Source organism: Acyrthosiphon pisum, chromosome A3, assembly GCF_005508785.2.
Source record: "Acyrthosiphon pisum isolate AL4f chromosome A3, pea_aphid_22Mar2018_4r6ur, whole genome shotgun sequence".
NCBI classification, from domain to species: domain Eukaryota; kingdom Metazoa; phylum Arthropoda; class Insecta; order Hemiptera; family Aphididae; genus Acyrthosiphon; species Acyrthosiphon pisum.
The window spans coordinates 41,321,435-41,342,227 of NC_042496.1; the positions used below are offsets into that span (position 1 = coordinate 41,321,435).

The 20,793-nt window shown below is 27.3% G+C and overlaps 1 protein-coding gene across 3 annotated transcripts in view; it reads left to right on the plus strand.

Moving 5' to 3' along the window:
- LOC100163236 (octopamine receptor-like) overlaps positions 1-20,793 on the plus strand; it is a 166,326-nt gene that overhangs the window by 55,485 nt on the left and 90,048 nt on the right. For all 3 annotated transcript variants that reach the window (XM_029491652.1, XM_029491653.1, XM_029491654.1), the window contains exon 3: positions 4,397-4,479. The gene's annotated coding sequence lies outside the window, so the exon portion shown is untranslated. The remainder of the gene's footprint in view (positions 1-4,396; positions 4,480-20,793) is intronic.

Consider the following 20,793-nt stretch of genomic DNA (forward strand, 5'->3'; position numbering starts at 1 on the left):
TATGTCTTATACCTAGACTAACATACCGTCTCCGCTCAGAATCGTTTTTCTTATACAATGATATTATATCATTGAATTCAAATTTAATACCATCCATTATACAGTGACCCACTTGTAACCTACTGTACAGCAGAGCGAAATCCACTTACCCACCTTTTTTGATCTGATTATAGATAATTTTTTTGAGCGCGGAGTTCATCATCAAAGGGAATCAAATTTATATTTACGCGTGTTGTCCGTATTCTCTACCGATAGCTTAATTGTATTTTATGAGTAACTTTACTTAATGCCTTTACAATTAGTTAAAATTTTAAACGCCTAAAAGCTAAAGGCCGAAGACTGGGTACTTTTAAGTTTTAATCTCAAATTAAAGATTTATATCCCAGAGTTCTATAAAATTACGATTTCCTGAAAAAAAAGTCATGGTTAGTAATGTATGTCTATGTGGAATAAGGTGAATTGTACAATGTCATGTTTTTTTTAATGTTTTCTAAAATGATATCACACTGTACCTCGTTACAGAAAAAACACTCATAAAACGGTCTTTCTCAAGGCCACATATAAACAGATAAAACAAGCGAAATACACACATAGGACAGGGAGAACACAATGATAATATGCAGTTTTCAACAAACGTATTTCAATCAGTATGACGAATGAAAACGCACCTATCAAGTTACGATAATGAAGCAACGATTTTTTCTGCTATATTATGATGTTATTATGTAATTGATGGCGGGCGGAAGCAACATAATATTAGGTATAGGTACACAAATGTCTGGTGGAACCGATGGCCGACGGAATTGATATCAAAACGGCAGACTCGATAAAAACATCCCAAAACCATAATATGATATTGCAATTGTCACGGGTATAATTGCGGTATTGAACCTGTCAATGAAACGGTAAATTTACTACACAGTACACGATATATTACAAACGTTTTGTCCAATTAAACAAGCACCTATGTATATTATGTAGCGCGTCATTAATATAGACTATACATACTCATCATTAACACGGCCGAACACAGTTTCAACGGTTTCAAGATTGAAATAATTATATTAATTTGTGGAAATTGACCCTTATATTATGCATGTAATATCTGTATTTGCACTAGTAGCGTACCTATCACATTTTAGATAATTTCACGTTTTGTGGTCCAATTTATCCGACATTTTAAGACTAATGACCTGTTTGTAGACCCGGGTTATACGAAATGGTTGTAGCCTCGGAGGTTCAAGTGGAAGGAAACGTAAAGAGACTACTATAATAGGTAGGTAAATAAATTAGAAATATGTTTTATTTCACACCAGCACGCTACTAGCTTACTACCGGCACAACTAGCTTTTAATTAACAACTCTCGAATGTTATTTTCGAGTAGGTAAGTTTACAACCCAAACAATTTGACACACGACTCCAGTTTACCATCCAAATGTATTGTTTTAGATTGCGAGAGAAGTTATGAATATGTTTACTTGACTATGGTGTTGGTGTACATTTTTTTTTTTTTTTGAGGAGCGTATGTCAATAAATTGTGTATTCGATTTATAGTAGATAAAATGCTTCGATATTTAAACTGGAGGACGGTTTAGTGTAATAAATCGAATTTAGTTTGTACTTTTGGGAGGTAAAGATTGAAGATGTTCAGTACTTTTCAAAATAATCAAAGAAAAAAACAAAAAAAGAATGAAGGAAAAACAGTAATTTTTACTCAAAATTGGTTTTATTATTTTGTATTGAAATTTAAAAACCGTAGATACTTGACATTTTCACCAAATAATTATATTATAATTTTATAACGTATACGGTATAATTTTTAAAATATGTACTCTTTTTAAACTATTTGAAATTTTCGAGACAAGCGATAATATGATACAAAATATATAAACTATTATAATAATTAAATATTAATAGTAAAATAAATGCAGTGCTTTTGTGAAAACTTAATACTATGTACCGCATTACCTACTAAAAGTAAAATACATTTCTGTGATAGTAATAAAAAATATAATATGTAATAAATTAATATGCTTAGTAATATAATAATATGCTAACAGACCGTTTCGCTCTAAATCGTTTATCATATAATATGCGGTGAAATAGGTAGGTATGTCATTGAATTCAAATTTAACATTAACATTACAGAAACTTGAGAGACTTACTGAATGGCAAGGTACACTTGACACTTATTATACACGGAAGTGTTTACTTACTTCCCTTCTTTTTATTTATTTTGTATTTCATTTTTCCATTGTTTTTCAAATAAAAATATTTAGGTATAAGTGTATAACAATTGAAAAAAAATCAATATCTTTTTTTTTTTATTTCTTATGTTGAAATCAATATCATTATTCATTATTCATTGATATAACATAAACATCACATTGTCTTACTCGATGGTGAGGTACGTTTGACACCCAGCTTGACACCTGCTATACAGCAGAGAGGTTATTTACTCTCTTCATTTTTTTTTATTTTTAGTCTGTTTTTCCATTTTATTTCCAACAAAAATATTTAGTATAAGTACAATATAACAGCTTGAAAAAAATAAAGATTGTATAATATTATACAATGTTTTTTTTTAAGACGAAACAATATTATAGTAAAAATATGATTGTGTCATTTAGATAATTAAAAAATGAACGGTTTTCAAGTTTTCCTCTATCCCTAAAAATCAAATAGTTTTCCCAATTCCTAAATTTGAACAATACACATATATGAATAAGTCGGTACCCGTTCACGATAAAATACTGTAAACTGTCTATTATTAGGTATATTATATTAGATCACATAGTATAAAGTATTAGTTCCACTTCCTAAGCAAAGCCTTAATACTAATATGTAGGAAACTCTAAAAGTGATTTATTGCTCTCATGTCATCTGGAAAACTTAAGGACTAGTTCTCGTGAATAGTAGTTTGTTAATCTGTATACGCATAGTTTTGTTTCCGATCGACATTTGTCTTGTCTTCGTCATATTCTAGTTCAGTTAAAAAAAAAACAGCCCCGGTTTGGATACATGTTTTTAAATATCTTCTACGACATTATACTAATGGCACCTGTATATACGACTTTTGAATAATACAATCACCCATATTATTATTATATAATATTATTCTGAGTGAACCGTTATCCATGCTCGTCCTGCACGTTTTTCTTTAATCATGATTTACGGTTAATCAATTATTTACAGTGATACGAGTCGTTTACATTGGAAAAAAAAAACATATTTGAATCAACACTGGACATTATATTTTAAAAGGTTTAAAATATATTAAACATATTATTTATATAAAACATATTTTTGCAATGAGTATTTGAAAATATAGTCGTAACTAAAAAAAATAACGAACGGATAACGGATAACGGAAGGGCGAACATGTTTGGAGAATCTCACCCTGTTTTTAGCGCGTATCGAGTTAACGTCGATGGAGAAAATTGCTATCTGTAAAACCACTTGATAATTCATAATGATTAATCGTTCCATCATTTTTTCCGATTATAAAAGATGAAGGTTAAATTTTTTTGTTCGAGTATGTATTGTTCCTTGTAGTTTTTGTGGTTTTTGTCGGAATTTATTGCTATAAAATGTCTACCTATTCCTATTATATTGCAGACTTCCGTCCCATTTATGTAATATTATATATTATTATAAGTTGCTGTTTTCTCACCTTTTTTTCAATAACAGTATACTAGGCAATTTGAAACATATACACTGACATAATATTAAAATGTTTATTTAATTAGTTTATGGTTTTATTGAATTCAAAAAGTTTTAGCAATTATTCTTCCAATTAATTTATTAATTTCCAAGTCATTTTTTTATTTTTTTTTTAAATAGTTTCTCAATACCATTATTATTTAATATACTCAATTTGTTTTCTACCCTATAAATGTATATTAAATATACTGAAACAACAAGTGCTGTACACTAAATAAATATCTCCATAATTCTATGAAATAATTAACTTATAATTAATACGTTTATGTAATGTATTGTTATTTTTAAGTATAAACCCAACTAGTAATCTAAGATTAGAGTTTCACGATGATTTTCAATCCTGTTGTAGAGAGATAAAAGTAAAATATAAGTTTAAGCGACGTTTATTTAATATGTAGAATTATATGAAAATATTATTACGATATGTATATGTATATAATCATGGAAACAAAACTTATTGTAAATCTATTATAATTTAGCACAATATTTGTCAAATTTCATTCTTTCAATTTAAAAATATATTTTGCTAAGACAATTATTGTGTACACAGTTTTTTGTTTTATTAAACAAACAAATAATATATATTAAGCATAGTTATGTAATTAATTGAATTAATAATATAATCAATCAAATAAATTATAATACTTAATATCTTTTTATTTTGTATTACAGCCATGGATCTTCATTTAACTAAATAAGAGCAAACACGTGCATTTTGGACAACACATTGAATTCTGAACGCTTAGTGGATTTAAGTAAGCATCTTAACAGTTATCTTTAGATTTAAAATTGGTAACTTTAAGATTGTATATATGTTTATACAATAAATACAAATTCAAATTTATATACACAAAGATAGTTCCGGTAAAAAAAATTATGTGTTATGACTTATGGAACAATACAATTGTGCTCAATTATAATTATAATCTAATATCGAGATTTTAATTTTTTGTAATTTATTTACGATATTATACCATTGCTAAATGAATAGTATTTAACTAGTTATTAGATTATTAAATTTCCAACAAAAAATCAAACTTCATGTATATTTTAGATTCAAAATAATAAAATGTCGAGTGTTATATTGTTATAACAGTTGGGCAATAATAAAATATAAGTATTATGTTGTATACAAAGTACAAACTACAAACATAAAATATTTCAAACATGATACTAATTAGGTAGGTAAAATATATTGAATTCAGATATCCTTTTAACTTTTTTGTGACAATATTTATTCGTCCCTCATGATTCGCTCTTATAATATAACAGCGTTATTCTATATGAACAGTCAATATGAGTTATATGGCATATTATATATAGTCGTTGCGCTCTTTTTCGTTGAACAAATACAATCGTCGATCAAACATGCCATACTAATTGTAATTTTGTACCTATGCACACAACTGGACTGTTAAATAGGTAACAGTATTTAAAACAATAAATCCATTGCACTATATACTTCACATTGAGCCGTTAACATTGTTTTAAATTGTAAAAAAATATGACGCAATTTACATTTCGGAAGACATTATATGACTTAAACGACATTAAGATTAATTAGAGAAGATACGCAGAATCGTATTTTTAATTTATTTTTTAAAGAAGCTTTCCCAACCCCTGCGACACCATAGTATTCAAGCACCGGCGAAAATAAATAAATTAGAGACAAAAGTTAGTCATTTGACAAAAAAATAATAATTTTTTTTGGACTTAATGATATTATTATGTATTTTATTCGGAAACTGTAATATAATTATTTATTACAAAATATAAACTAATAATATAATAATTATTGTTTCAAAAAACTGAAAAATATTTTCTTTTTAGTTTTGACCAAGAACAGGTCCTATATAATTTAGTTTATAAAACTAATGTACGACTTCTGACGAAAACTTATTTATTAATTGTCTTATTTGTCTACGGTTTATCCTCGTCCCAATTTTTGTCATAATTTATATTTAATATCATGGTGGTTTTAACACGACTTACAGACAGTTTAAAATTACGTATTTTCGCTGAAGATCGTTATAAATCAACCCTATATACGATAATAATACTACGTGACTTTTTTCATAAATAGTGTCAGTATGATAGACCTTGTACTTACTATAATACCTACTAAGGTACTAGGTTCGTTTCTATATTTTTATATAATATATTATATAAAGTGTTGGGTTAAGCTTACCTGGTATTTTATTTTACGATGTCGCGGATTTCTTCTCGCAGGTCTAACTTAAAGAGTTAACAGTTTCATGATACATTTTACTACACATTATATTATTATATTTCACGTGTTATAGTGTAAAACGTTTAAAGTTTTTAGCTTTGTCCATAAACAGTATGCTTGTTAGTTGTGCATGATACATTTTTTTATGATTTATTGTATGTTTAAAATTTAAATTATGCCCTTTTCGACCACCAAAATACTTTTGACTTATTTGTAATGAAACAAAAACAAAAAAATATCATTCTTTAAATACACATATATGACAAGGACAGACAATTATTTGTTTATCAATAAATATGGTTTGTTATTCTTTGGTGATCATTAGTTATTTCTAAAAGTTCATTTATAGACAGACCAGATAAAAATATTCTCATGGGTCGCTATAATATATCTACTCTTATACGAAAAAAAAAATCATTAGATGAAAACGTAATTGAAAAAAAATATATATATTGACAGGGCTTTGAATAGAATACTATGAGAATGTTAACAAATGTCAAATGATTTATAACGTATTTGATTGAATTTAAAAATAAAATTTAAATTATTAATAAAGGGTAATATACTCGTAGTCTAGGCAACGATAGTAATTACTAATTTGTTTATAAGTTAATAGTCATTTATTTTTAATTTCAACTTATATTAACCGTGTCATAAATTTATAATCTGCGTGATTCAATTGACAGACTATTTTATAAACAACTATGAACAATTTCGGATAAAACAATTGTTTTCATTCTTCACTATGTAGGCACGCTATAATACTTCCGGGAGAAGATCATAATAATTTATACCGGTTTAAAAATTCATTTTTGTTTTCTATTTATATTCTGTATATGACTACAGATTACTTAAAATATAGTATATTGTAATTTTTTAACTGCCAGTTATTTGTACAACTGTGAATTGTACCTATTATAAAGGTACTCGACTAACAGTTGTAACCTCCAGTTATTAACAATGAGTAATGGATACCTTTTTTACAGAGGCAATTTTTTTTTCGATTTTTAGTGCAGCATTAATATTTTTTTGTAATATAAAAACACATAATAGTATAATACTATAAAAGTTTATTTGAAATTTTATAATGATATGTAGGTACATCATTAGTGCATAACAATACAGTACCATATACATCCAAGAATAAACTAAATAGGTATCTACTTAGAAAAAAATTGATTTATATTATACAATCGTTGTACCCGTGTATAGTATTATATGATAATAAAAATAACTAACGATGAATGTAGTTTTATCGTTCATTAATAAATAAAAATATGGCCATTGTAAATGTGTATGATTAATTTTTTTATTGACAACTTTTTTTTTATTATTATTCTTTGTTAAGCTCCAAAATTTGAACAGCAATAGTTTCATTCATCCTTATGTTCGACGATATTGGCCTGTCGCTATTATACACTTTGATTGATGAACTGTTTCGTGAAATTTTCGTCATCGAAGAAAAACAATTTACATTTTATTAATAGCAGCAGATTTGTATAGCGACAATATTAATATTACAAATTTTATTGCGTACATTACGCAACATATTAATTTTATAATTTTTAATCATTTATATTCATGACATACTATAAATATGTTTACTAACATGTTTATACTTCGGTATGTATTAATTATATAGATTCCTATAAGTTTAGTAAGCGAATAAAAAGTTTATTTTTTAAACATTTAGTAGTAATAACGGCAGAAGTCATAGAATATGATTTGGGTAACAAAATCTTATCAAATTTGTATGATCCTATATATGATTATATAATACATTATTATTTATCAAGAGTTTGAAAAAACGAGGCCAGATTATCTTACAGTTTTGCGAGTGATGTATAGGCACACAAAATAATTATAAATTCAACATATATGACAATGACTTTGTATAATATGTATTTTGACTAACAATTATTCTTATTCAATTCTATTGGTAATGGTATTGGTAAAAATATAATGTCTATTGTTGTAGAAGTATTATTAGATTTCGAATGGAACGTTGATGCTATATTGGTTGTACAATAAATTGTTTTTTACCATGTCTGTGTGTACCGAAATAATGTTGTATACACAAAAATTCTCTCTATTGATTGGGAAATATTGGACACAGATGTTTTTTCTTCTTAACTTCACAATCATGTTCGATAAACCGAGACGAAAGTATATAGGCATTTGACATAAATTATATAGGTACAAAATTCACTTATATATATTTTCGATAATATCATAAAATAATTTATAATTTATTATTGTTTGGTGCATAAAATAGTTATTTTACATTATTTACGATTAATAAAATATATTTTTAATGAATTATCAAAATATACTTAAAAAAGTCTTTATAATATAATAATATTATTAAATATTTCGCGGCTTAGGTCACTTGGTCGTTAAATATACACAGTATTATCGTATCAGTGTATCACTTATATCCAGTGACACGTGCTAAACTTGCCATTGTATCATCTACGTAGTATGTACACTCTGTAATAGGTAATGACTCTCTGTCCAAAATCAATTGTGTCAGCACTGTTTGTTGTTTGATTTAGAGAGATGGTATGCCTTTGTCTATTTTACCTATGTTCGTTCCTTCTATAACAGACTCGATATTTCGTACACCACGACTAACTGCTGAATTATGAGATCAAGAAAAACTTCATCGACTTATAAAGCACGTAAATCCCAACGCTGTTTGGTTGAAAAAGCAAGAACGTCAAACAATTAAAATACAATTTAACACAGTTTTTGGTTATTATTTGATTTATAACAAACATAAAATAATTTACTTGTCTGTGTTACTAGTCCGCACACGACCGTCACACACATTCTTGCCAAACTCCATACGGCAGCAACGGAACACAACGCTCATTCGTAGTGATGGCGGAGATTTATTATAATGGTCAACTTGTAAATATGCGGTTTCAGCACATTCGCTTCATTGGCCCAACCTTATTTATAACTTAACTCGCTAAAATCTAATTCCTACTATTCCCCTCGTGTATTATAAAGTCAGGTTTTCGTAAATTACCGACTGTAGCATACAATATAATAAAGCACAGAGATCAAAGGTAGTCTCCTATAGTTTAGTAAGATAGTTCCTATAAATATTAAATAGAATATAGTATACTATATAATATATAATATATTATATGGTATAACCCAAACTCCGTGTAAAAAATAACGGCTCTAAAAGTTGTCATATAAATTTATAATTAAGTCTTTAGTCTATATAGTTATAATCCATGTTAAAGTAGTCTGCTAAATAATTGAATTTAGCTTAAATACATTACTTATTTCAATGATCGTAGACTACCTACTAGGCTATATTATTATGTGCTCATTCTGCTATAGCGTTTTTAATTTTTTTATTTAAGTCGCCAAGCTAAGTTAAATTATTTAGCAGACTATTTTAACATAAATTATATCTATATAGTTCAACGATCGTTGACTAAGTCGACTTAGCTATAAAATGATATCACAATTTTCTGAGCCATTATTTTTTTATACTTAGCGTTTTTTCATTGGGATATCACTAATTTTTTGTTGATACCTTATTATTTGTAAGTCTAAAAAACGTGACTAAAAAATAAGTAATAACTATTGCTTTATGATAGAATATTAATAAGTAATAACTTTTTTTGAAACACTTGCGTACATTTATTGTGGTGGTTACAGTCGAGGACGCGACAAGAAATACGAGGTTTTAAATTTTAATTAATGATATCGTGATTGAGAGTGAATGTATGTTCGAGAATGACTTGGTGGGTGCAAACACAGTGGAGACATCATAATACGAGTATTATAGACATCAAAGAATATAATATCTATGGCACCCACGTAAAATATCGCTAACACTATCATATTATTATGTGGTGGGTGTCTGCCGCCGATCATCGTGTCGGATTACAATGTATTGTAATGCGGGCCGCGGGGAATATTATCTGATAAAACGTTATAAATTCGCTACAGTAATTTATTTCTAGTTAAATTAGCTCTGTTGAGATATTCTTCAAAATGATTTGAAAATTACAGCATGCACTTCTACGTAAATTTCCAATTAGATGATTGTTTTTCAAACTTTATTATTTAATTACAAATTTGCTACGTTTTCTCAAGAAATTTTTTTCATGAATCATGTTGCTTTCTGTAATTATTGTCTGGAAGTTTTTGAATGTTTCTTGCCTATGTGTGAATTTTAAGGAGCTCTATTCTTTTTATACTTACCACGAACCTGCCGGGTCGTTTGTTGTAATTCGAGTGCATAGGTGTTTTACAAGTCAGGTCGTACGTGATAGTTGTAACAAACGCATTAGTAACCAGAAATTATTAACGTGATGTAGTTTTGTAAAATGCATACCACCGTTATACTTACATAAATAAACTATATGTACCCTACAGCAGACAGGATTGGATAAAAAATTATAATATTAATCTTTAGTAATATTAATTTATAAATTCTAAGAATTTTTGCCTTTTTATACATTATACAAAAAAAAATGTATCTCCCAATGGGTACTGCCAAGGGATATTTTTAATATTAATAATAAAAAAAAATGGTATTTTAATCAATTTGTTAATTTAAAATTTTTAAACAAAGAAATATTTTGTTGTTTATTTTTTAACCGTACTTAACCATTGTGCCAATTTAACATTCCATTCGTCATCGAACATTCAAATAGAATATTTTTACACCATAAGAACCATGGTTGTTGTCACTCGTCAGTCAATTAATCCAAATCGTAATATCTGCATTGTTCAAGCACCACTAAAATGTTATCTCAAAATAAGTCAATATTATTTATTTAGTTTTATATCGTTGTCTACAAATAACAATGAACATGAATTGGTAAAAGTTAATTTTTACGAATCGAAATGTTAAAAAAGTAATAAAATTGGTCATTGCTCACTACCATTTTTTCGTTAATAATGAATTTATTTAAATTCTGATTTTTAAAACTATTAAGTATAGCTAGGTACCTACTTAAGTTTTCATTTAAACAAAATAATTTTTTACCTCCTCAATACACTTTTTATAAGGTAAACAAATCTGAATATGTTAAGATACGGCACTTGAATATACTGAAAATTACAATTATCAGAATAATTTGAATAAACAAATAAATAATTTATTTTATTTTATTATTTACTTATTGAACAAAAATTTGACCGAAAAATTTTGTTGAAACCACTCTGTGTAGTACTCCAACATATGGTCTTACGTTCCTTTGTAACGACTTCATGAATTTAATGTCAAACACTACAGTCGAATATTTGAAAACAGCGACCACGTACACAACAGAAAAATGGCATTGCTTCGAACTGAGAGTATCGCAGAAACCATTCGTCTTCATATATGTAATGATATACTATTATTTTATTCTGTTTTTCGGGGGTTTCGGATATGGGGTCGGTAGAAGTAAAACCTTTTAAGAGGCAATCAAATTGACCTCGGTACATATTCAATTGTATCCTCCTCTCATAATATTTAATAACATCGGGTGTATTAATATTTTGTTTTCTTACAACAATGTAATGATAATGAAGAAATTAATTAAAACTGCAACTATAACAGGGTTGTTAAGTTTAAGTTATTACCTATTAGTTATTACCCTAATATCGTTTTTCATTTTTTTTTTTTTTTATTAATAATAATTTCTGAATAAATAATTATAAGTTAAAACTAACGAAAAATTGTCTTATAAATATAAATATAGGTAAGATATTGAGTACCTATCTATTATGTATTTACAATCTATAACCACAGAATTATTCTGTCGTATAATTATTAATAATAATAAACATGGAAAATTATGTTATTATTATATTTTGTTTGTTTAAATTTTCATAAAATTAAATATTTTATGTTTGATCCTTCTAATAATTTCTTATTGTGGTACCATTCTTAGGAACCCGTAATATTTTGTATTGACTCATATTATTTTATGGTTTTTTATATGTATAGGTATTACAATATAACACATAATACACCGTGGGTGGCTATACTGGCTTATTTATATACCTATACCCGTCAGTTGTACTTACATAATATGCAACACACCCATATGGCATAGTCACATAGACCCATAAAGTCATTCATAAACCCCCATAAAAAAAAATGTATATATAAATAAAACTATTTGATACATAAATCATTTAAATGTAATAAATATCTGTTTGAATTGTTATTACTTATCACACTAGTCTTGTATTTTTGCTATTTAGTTGTAAATAATTATGCATTAATTTAGCACTCACAATACTAGAAAGTTCTGCTACTTGCGAAAAATCATTGTAGACTGCAGTGTAAAAAATTCACTTTTTAATTGAATGTTGTAATATAGGTTTTGCCAGTGACTCGTAAAGAATCATATTATAATATTATAGAAAGAAGAATCATAATATATTTATCTATTATTATATTGGTGTGTTAAGAAATATTAAAAAAAAAATGTTAAGAAATATTAACTATTAAACAAAAAGAAACCCGTATAATTTTAATGGATAAATAATTAAATAATATATTCAGTGTAATATAATATATATTTTTTTTAACAGATGTTGTGTTATAGTTCATGTATGTTTTGATCTAAACACATATGAAGTAGCAGTACACAGAGGTCTATACGGGTCAGTGTATCATAATTTTTTACAATCGCCCGAGTCTATATATGAACACACTGTATATGTACGTTATACAATATTATGATAAAATATAGTAGAAAGCAACGGAGAAGGAAACGGTCTTGGAACCAAGATTTGTGTACTTTTGTGCCATATATATAGTTACCGTTTACGTATGTAATAATTTATCGTGTCATATTTCAGATGTATGTTCTAAAATCATAAACCTCGTCGTGGTTTACACACGCGCGTGCGCACATCACGTATTTACGCCATGTGTAATAACTAATAAGCGTACATCATACGGATATTCCAAAGTTTTAGATATTATTTGCTTCCGTATGGACCAACCTCTTAGCACGAATTATTATTTTACGATAATAAATTTCAATAAATTGTACACTGCCAGCCACAACAGAACGATGACACGCCTTAAGGTATAATAATTGCTAATTAGTAGTTTGTAAGCCTAGAGAAATTTGACCGATCAACATTCGGATAATATAATATACGCATCACGCGAAGAACGATTTTTTTAAAAATTATTTTGCGAATTGCGTGTTGTATATAATATTCGTCACTTTATATTTCTTTCGATATTTTTTTTCAACCACCTGTAGTATTGTTTTACATTTTAATATGTTTTTATCAACACTTTCATCATTAATTTAAGGTAATATTATAGTATATATTATTATGTACAGTACGCCATTTACACCTCGTTAGGTACCTTTTATTTTATTATATTTATTTATTTTTTTATACGCTTCAACTGCTAAGGTTATTGGCGTTTCTAAATATACATGACAATTAATGTTTTATACAAGATATTTCAAACAAAATACATCATTTATGAATGATTTAAATTATTGTTATTACATGTGATAATTTTATAATCTTTGTGTATATGTAATATTTTCTGAATCAGGTTCGTTTTTTTGAAGAGTTGTGGATGATTATATGTCATATCTGGGTTAGGTGCTACTCGTGCTAGTATTTCACATAGATTATAAGGGAACATCAAACTACCCTGGAGTCCTTCGTAATAATGAGGTACTTTTTATGTTTATCTATTATGAATTTATAATACATTTCCCTTTGGAAATATTTAAATTTAGTCGATACTTTCTCCGGATAGTGTTATATAAAATATAGGTACAAATAAGATACTAAACTATACTGACGTAATAACACTATAGTGTGTAAATTTAATATTTATAACATACCTACTTATTATGAATAATAATCATAATATGGATAATATGTAGCTTAAGTTAAAATAAAACATCATAAAATATGCATTAATCGGTAAATCTACTAATTTTGTAAGAAAATATATACAGACTATGGCTTTAGCACCCACCACAGAGAATTAATTTTATTGATTATTAATCAAAAATTGAAATCTTCTAGAATATCAATATTCATAAACATATCATGATTCGTAGGTGGGAAATATTGTTGTCAGATAAACACGTATCTTATTGTTAGGGAAATAATATTATAGTTATGTCAATGTCCAAACAAGTTGCGAAAATTAAAAATTATATTTTTCATTTTTACGTTTGATATCGAAAGCTGGTACTTGTTAAACAATTAAAAATATGTATTTTTCGGTGATGAAATAATCCTTACACACAAAGATTTTTCAAAGACTATTTATTAACGTCTAGAATAAAAAAGCCCAGTTGTGATATTATAAGATGTAATGAGAACCGTAAGCAAATTTAACTCCAAAAACCAACTATTTGTGGCGAGATATTTTAAAATTCGAAAGAAATGATCAATCATTCCGTTCAAGAACCAACTATGTAGCGTGTGGGTTACATAAAAAGGCAAAGATGTTTTTTAAACTCCTTGCACTTGCTACCGTGTATTTATAGTTTTTTTTTGTTCTACAGGGTATTGTCGAAAACAAAACTGAGAAATTTAAATATAACGTCTTCTGAAATATCCACCTATTGTATTGTGTTTGTTAACTTTGTTCCCAAATTTATTTTAGAGAGGAATAATTGCGTCAAACTTATTTTATTATGTTCTTTGAAAACTAAAAACCTAATCAAAGTTAAACCAGTATATTATAATATGACTGCTCTATCACACTAGCTAGAAAATATAAAATTCATTTCAACATAAATCGATAGCATGATCTAAGCGTATCCATAATCGAACCAATTTTCACAAAATTTTTCATTATTTTCGAATGACATCGCAGTTAACGCTTGTATTTTAATGTTATAACTTTTTTCTATGTTTTTGAATGCTGACAGTCAATTTTCATATTCGTGTGGATCTTTATTAAGAGGATGTCACATCCGCATGTGTTGTCTCCGTCTTACAAATTTACAACATAGCAAAAACCGTTTTGCGCGGGACAACTTTTCTCGCACCGTATTTGTTGTAGAACTACTAAATTTTCACAACATGTAAGGTAGAACTTTATCTGTGCAACTATTCAATCATTTTTTATAAGCAAATGAAAAAAACAAAAAAACCAAATGTTTAGAAGCGAATAACTTTTATTGTATTTATGTAATCTAAAATATGGGCATGCTGTTTCATAGATTATTTTCCACCCTATATGTTCAGAAATGTTGGAGCCACTTCTATTAACACAGAAAGATAAAAGTTGTCCCACGCAAAACAGTTTTTGCTATGTTGTGCATTTGTAAGACGGAGACAACACAAGCGGGTGTGACGTCCTCTTAAGGTGTATGTAATGTACACAACACAATGCATTTTTGATTTCTTTACAGTTTCAATATATTTCGAAATTTCTTCATGTCAGTTTATTTGTGTAACGATTTTTAAATAATATACTAAAATCATAGTTAATACAATATTTTAACTATAGATACGTAATAGTAGGTACGTACCAATATAGAACTAGAAAACGGTGGTAAGAATGAAAAACAAAAATGGAGAGCGTAATATTATTTTCTGTTGTTAATATTGTGATCGTATAATTATAAATATTCATATACAGGAAAAAAGAACGTTAATAATTAATTTTAAAATCAAATCATGAAATTCCAATTTATCAAAATTCGGTGACGTGCTGCACAAAATACATTTTGATAAAAATTAAAATCAAATTATCTCGCTCGTATAGTCTCACCCATATTTAGTTCAAAGTAAATTCTATATACTCGTGTGAAAATCGGAAAATTCAAACAAGCATTGCAAATGGTGGGCGTTTTCATATAAACCGTCAATTTGTCGATTGTTCCCGGCCAGTTTGACAAGCGGCGTGTGAAATTATATCGCATTTGGTTTTAAATTACCTTTACCTATAATATTATATATTATGGAAGTATTGTACCGATTCTAATTGATCTCACAGTATATATTGTGCACGACATGCAGATAATAATAAAGGGAATGCGATTTTTTAATCAAAATCAAAAATTAATTTCAGCTCACAAATTGTACGACCGACGGGGACTACACCCAGCACAATATTATTCAGTATAAAAAAATAAGGTTATAATATCGTTGTCGGGTTTAAAATTTCATGTACGGTTTAAAAAAAAAAAAATTTATTCCAGAATGTACACAATACACGTCATAATATATTATTATAGCATCTATACACAACTGTGCAGTTATTTATATTATAATTATCGGAGCTAAACATAATACAAATTATTGTTATTCGTTCGATTATATTTTTTATAAATATAAATGTATGAAAATTATTTATTCAATGTATGATATTCAATCTTGTAAAGTATTTTAATATTGATTCATACGTACTTGTATTTTTAATTTAAATACTTTATCGTCTTTGTTTGGATTATCAATCTATTATTATTTTTACTCAAAAAAATAAATCTTTGAACTCGGAAACTCAGGAATATTGTAATTTTACTATTGATATACCCTTCTAAAATAAACTCTTAACACCGCTATTGATTATTTTCGTCAAAATAAAGCCTGTAAGGTGACGTGAATTGAAAACTATAAAATATTGTTATTGTCGGCTATCGCTGGTTTTGTCCTTTGTGTACGTCACGCGTTTCTATTTTGTACACAGGGGCGCCGAAGTTTTTAAAATGTGGTTGGGCAATTTTAAGAATTTCCGGCCTCAATATCTTAATTATTTAATATAGAGGTACCCTAAAATGCATTTATTCATAATCACGGTTTAAATATACTCATGCTTATTTTAAAGTTATGAAGTACATAAAATATGGCCGGCCGGCCGACCACATTTTTCATAAAAGAGGTCGGGCCACGGCCCGACGTCAGCATGGACTTCGGCGTCACTGTTTGTAAATATTAGGTATATTATATTCCAAGAAAGAAAATATATAGAAAATTAATGGAAATATAATACACAGGCACATGCCATTTTGCGAGTTTATTAAGTATATGTACCTACACTTTATAGTTTATTATATTTTAAACATTTTGAACATACTTTATACAATTTGTTATTTGGTACTTACATGGTTAGGTAATATAGTATAACGTCATATAGTTTTAACCTCAATGACCAAACTTAAAGTTTAAACGTCAAATCCATCGCTCTGCTCAGAGTCTAACATGCATGAAAAGTATTTATATTTAAATGCTTACTGTGTACTTGAAATACTTTTTAAGTAGATGCATTTGTAGGTACCTACCTATATTTAAATACAAATGAAAAATATCTTTTTACGAAAGTGATAATAAATTACCAATAGCGAAATTTGTTATTCGTGTTATACAAATATGATATAACATAATATATTATCAAACACGCGGAATGTTTGCGATTAGGGGACCTTCCTTCAAGGGTGTTTTTTTTTTATTGGTATACACTTTTCGTGTCAGTAAATCAAAGTATATGACCTATATGGGGATATAGGTACATAAATTTGAAATCCGAAAACACGGTGAATTCCTGTGGGTCGCCGAACAGAAATCCGAAGCATGCGAATTAAAACTGAAGTTAGGATTCATTGACAATTCAACATTTCAGAACGATGTTTACTCCGAACGATCGTAAAAAAATCAGAAATGTTTGTGTAGGGTAATCTTACACGATCTACATGAGAAGGCGATTAAATAACCGATTAAAAATATTTTTACTATGTTTTCGAACGAATACAATATGGTTAATAGAATAGAATCTATAATAATATTATACAAGCGCCGAAAACGAAAAATGTCAAATTATTTTCTGATAAATAAATTAGAATATGAAATTTATTTTCATACATGACATAATTTTTAATAATTGTCGTATTTAGTATTAAAAATAAATTACCATATCACTGAATATATAAACTATATAACTATGACCCCCATTAATTTCTTATACTGACAATATACAAATTATTATGCTCTTAAAAATGTATAAAATATATAGGTAAAGATTAAAAATATAAAACAAGGTCCCTTGTAAATAGTTCATACAGTAACCAAAAAATCTAAAATATATATAAACACAGAATTCTTTTACATTTAGGTATTTGAATTTAAAATTTGGAAGATATTAGGTATTTAAACGAAGAACTATAATAGTTTGGTAATATAATTTAACAACATTACTCATGAGAAGATACTTAGTTGAAAATTCTAAATTATCATATTAATATTGATTCATTTTACCGTATTAACAATAATAATATAGATCAATACATACTATAAAATTAAGTAACTTTTTTTTGTTCGGAACAAACTCCGAAACAGCATGATCATAAAGTGCATCATACTTAAAATATAGTTCAAGTCCTCTCTTTTTTACCTGTGAATAAATGGTTTCAATATTTTACAATTAATATATAATAAAATTATATTTGTTTTTTTACAAACGAAAATTTTGTCTTTACAAACCTTTACAAACGAGTTACAAACGATTGAGCTAAAAAAAGTTGGTTTTTTCCAAAATACCCCCATTTCCCCAGCCCCACCACTTTAATTTTTTATGTGTTTTTTTACAAACGAAAATTTTGTCTTTACAAACCTTTACAAACGAGTTACAAACGATTGGGCTAAAAAAAGTTGAGTTTTTCCAAAATACCCCCATTTCCCCAGCCCCTACTTTGATTTTTTAATAACTTTTTTTGTGTTTTTTTACAAACGAAAATTTTGTCTTTACAAACCTTTACAAACGAGTTACAAACGTTTTATTTTGTTTTAATGAAAAAAGGTTGAATTGGGAGGGCTGGGGAAATGTACCTCTGAAATATCATTAAAACGATTCAGTTCATAGGTTAACAATTTAAAATTTTCCAAAAAAATAACTCATTGCCAACATAATGTTTTTACTTTCATACAACCAATATTGAAGAAAACGTATAATTTAAAAAAAAAAATTTGTACAACAATCATTTGTATTACATAATATTATTCCGTTGTATAATTAAATAATGAGGTGAACGATAATTCTTGGATCTCATCTATATTTATTCGTCCATACTATGCTTTAATGTTTTTTTGAACTTTTCCACTCACTCTAGCGAATTTGTTTATAACATTTTATTGCATTTTCACTAAACTATTATTAGATAGATCACAATACTTCTCTGTTAAATTGACAAATACGTACAACTTAAAATAGTACTGCAGGTACTCAGTCACTTAGAAATGCAAATTATTTTATTGTTTATAATATGACCTATGCATATTTTGTGGTGTTGTTAAAAATGTTGTGTGTATTTACTATGGAAAATGAATAGTACTGTAAATCCGGGTCATTATATTTCTTTTTATTAAAAAAACTACAATTGTTTGCCATTTTTAGTGGAATAAATTTGATAATATTTTAAATTAAGTTCCGAATTGTACACAATAAAACACGGAAAACGTTATGCACTTATTTTATCAATTCAGTTATAAACATATTTACATTTTTTTCTCGTTTTAAAAATGTACATATAGGTACACTTATAAAATCGAAAATATGTTTATAAAAAAAAATTATTATCACTATGCATTTGTTTAATATTCTTCTTCCCACGCTGTAGTATATTATTATAATATAAAAACCTTTGTTTCACGTTTAAAATAATAGTTCACTCAGAGTTACACCAATTATAGGTAGATACTGCAGGTTCTCATTGAATTATCACCGAACTCTTTTAAAATATAATATAATATAAAAATATGAAAGGTACTCGAATGACGTTCGATGTTAACGGTCATTCGACACTCAATATCGAATAAGCGTATACCCATCAATAGACAATAATTATTATTTATGTATATATTATTATATTTTATTTGAACTTCAGCTGCCACATGTTAAACGTCGGTCCTGGGTTTATAAAAGCGACACCTCTGATTTGATTTACCCATGCCCCATTCATTTGAATAAACAATTTTTACCTAAGTAATATTTATTATGATTTTTATTTAATTATTAATATCTAATAAGTTTACAACACAGTTGTTCTTCCATAATTAATAAGTATCAACAAATTAATTACAAACAAGTTAAGCTATAGATGCCTATAATATATAATTAAACATAAATCTATTTTGCTTTCAACTATTACATATGTTTATATTTTTATGCTGAATTAACAATATCTTTAGTAAGTATATAGGACATAGGTACACAAAGTTAAAAAGGTACTACAAAAACTTTACTAAGAGTTCAAATTCTGGTTTTGATTTAGGCACCTATCAGCATTTTCAGAAAAGTCATTCGCTTAACAATAATTTACAAGAAAAACGGTGATTCTCATTTGTTAAAAAAATAAATTAATAAATATAAAGTTTAAGTAACATTTCTATACTTAAGTAAAAAAAATATTAAAAATATTATACTTTTCTGGATAAAAATGTCTACATATCCATATTTGAGCATATTATTATCTAAGATGCATTTTCGATAGTAAATAGTAATTAACTGCTTAGTTAAATCATGTTTAGTTATGTTATATAATAAATCATCTTTATACCATAAAGCGTCGACCCCCTCCTCCCCCCCCATGTATACCAGTGAAATTCTGTGTATATAAACCAAATCACTATACATCTCATAATTTTTTTTTTTTAGTTTTATTTAAATTAATATTGAAAGATTACTGGGCCTCACTGAGGAAAACTCTGGTGGGGGCCCAGGGTTATCTTAGTTTACAAATAATTCTTATTGATATAGGTACATATTACAGTTTTATATAAGGATAAATAAGGAGTTTTTCATAATAAATAAAATAAACAATTTCAGTAACAGCGTTATTTGGTATGTTATATATAATATTAGTCACATCATATG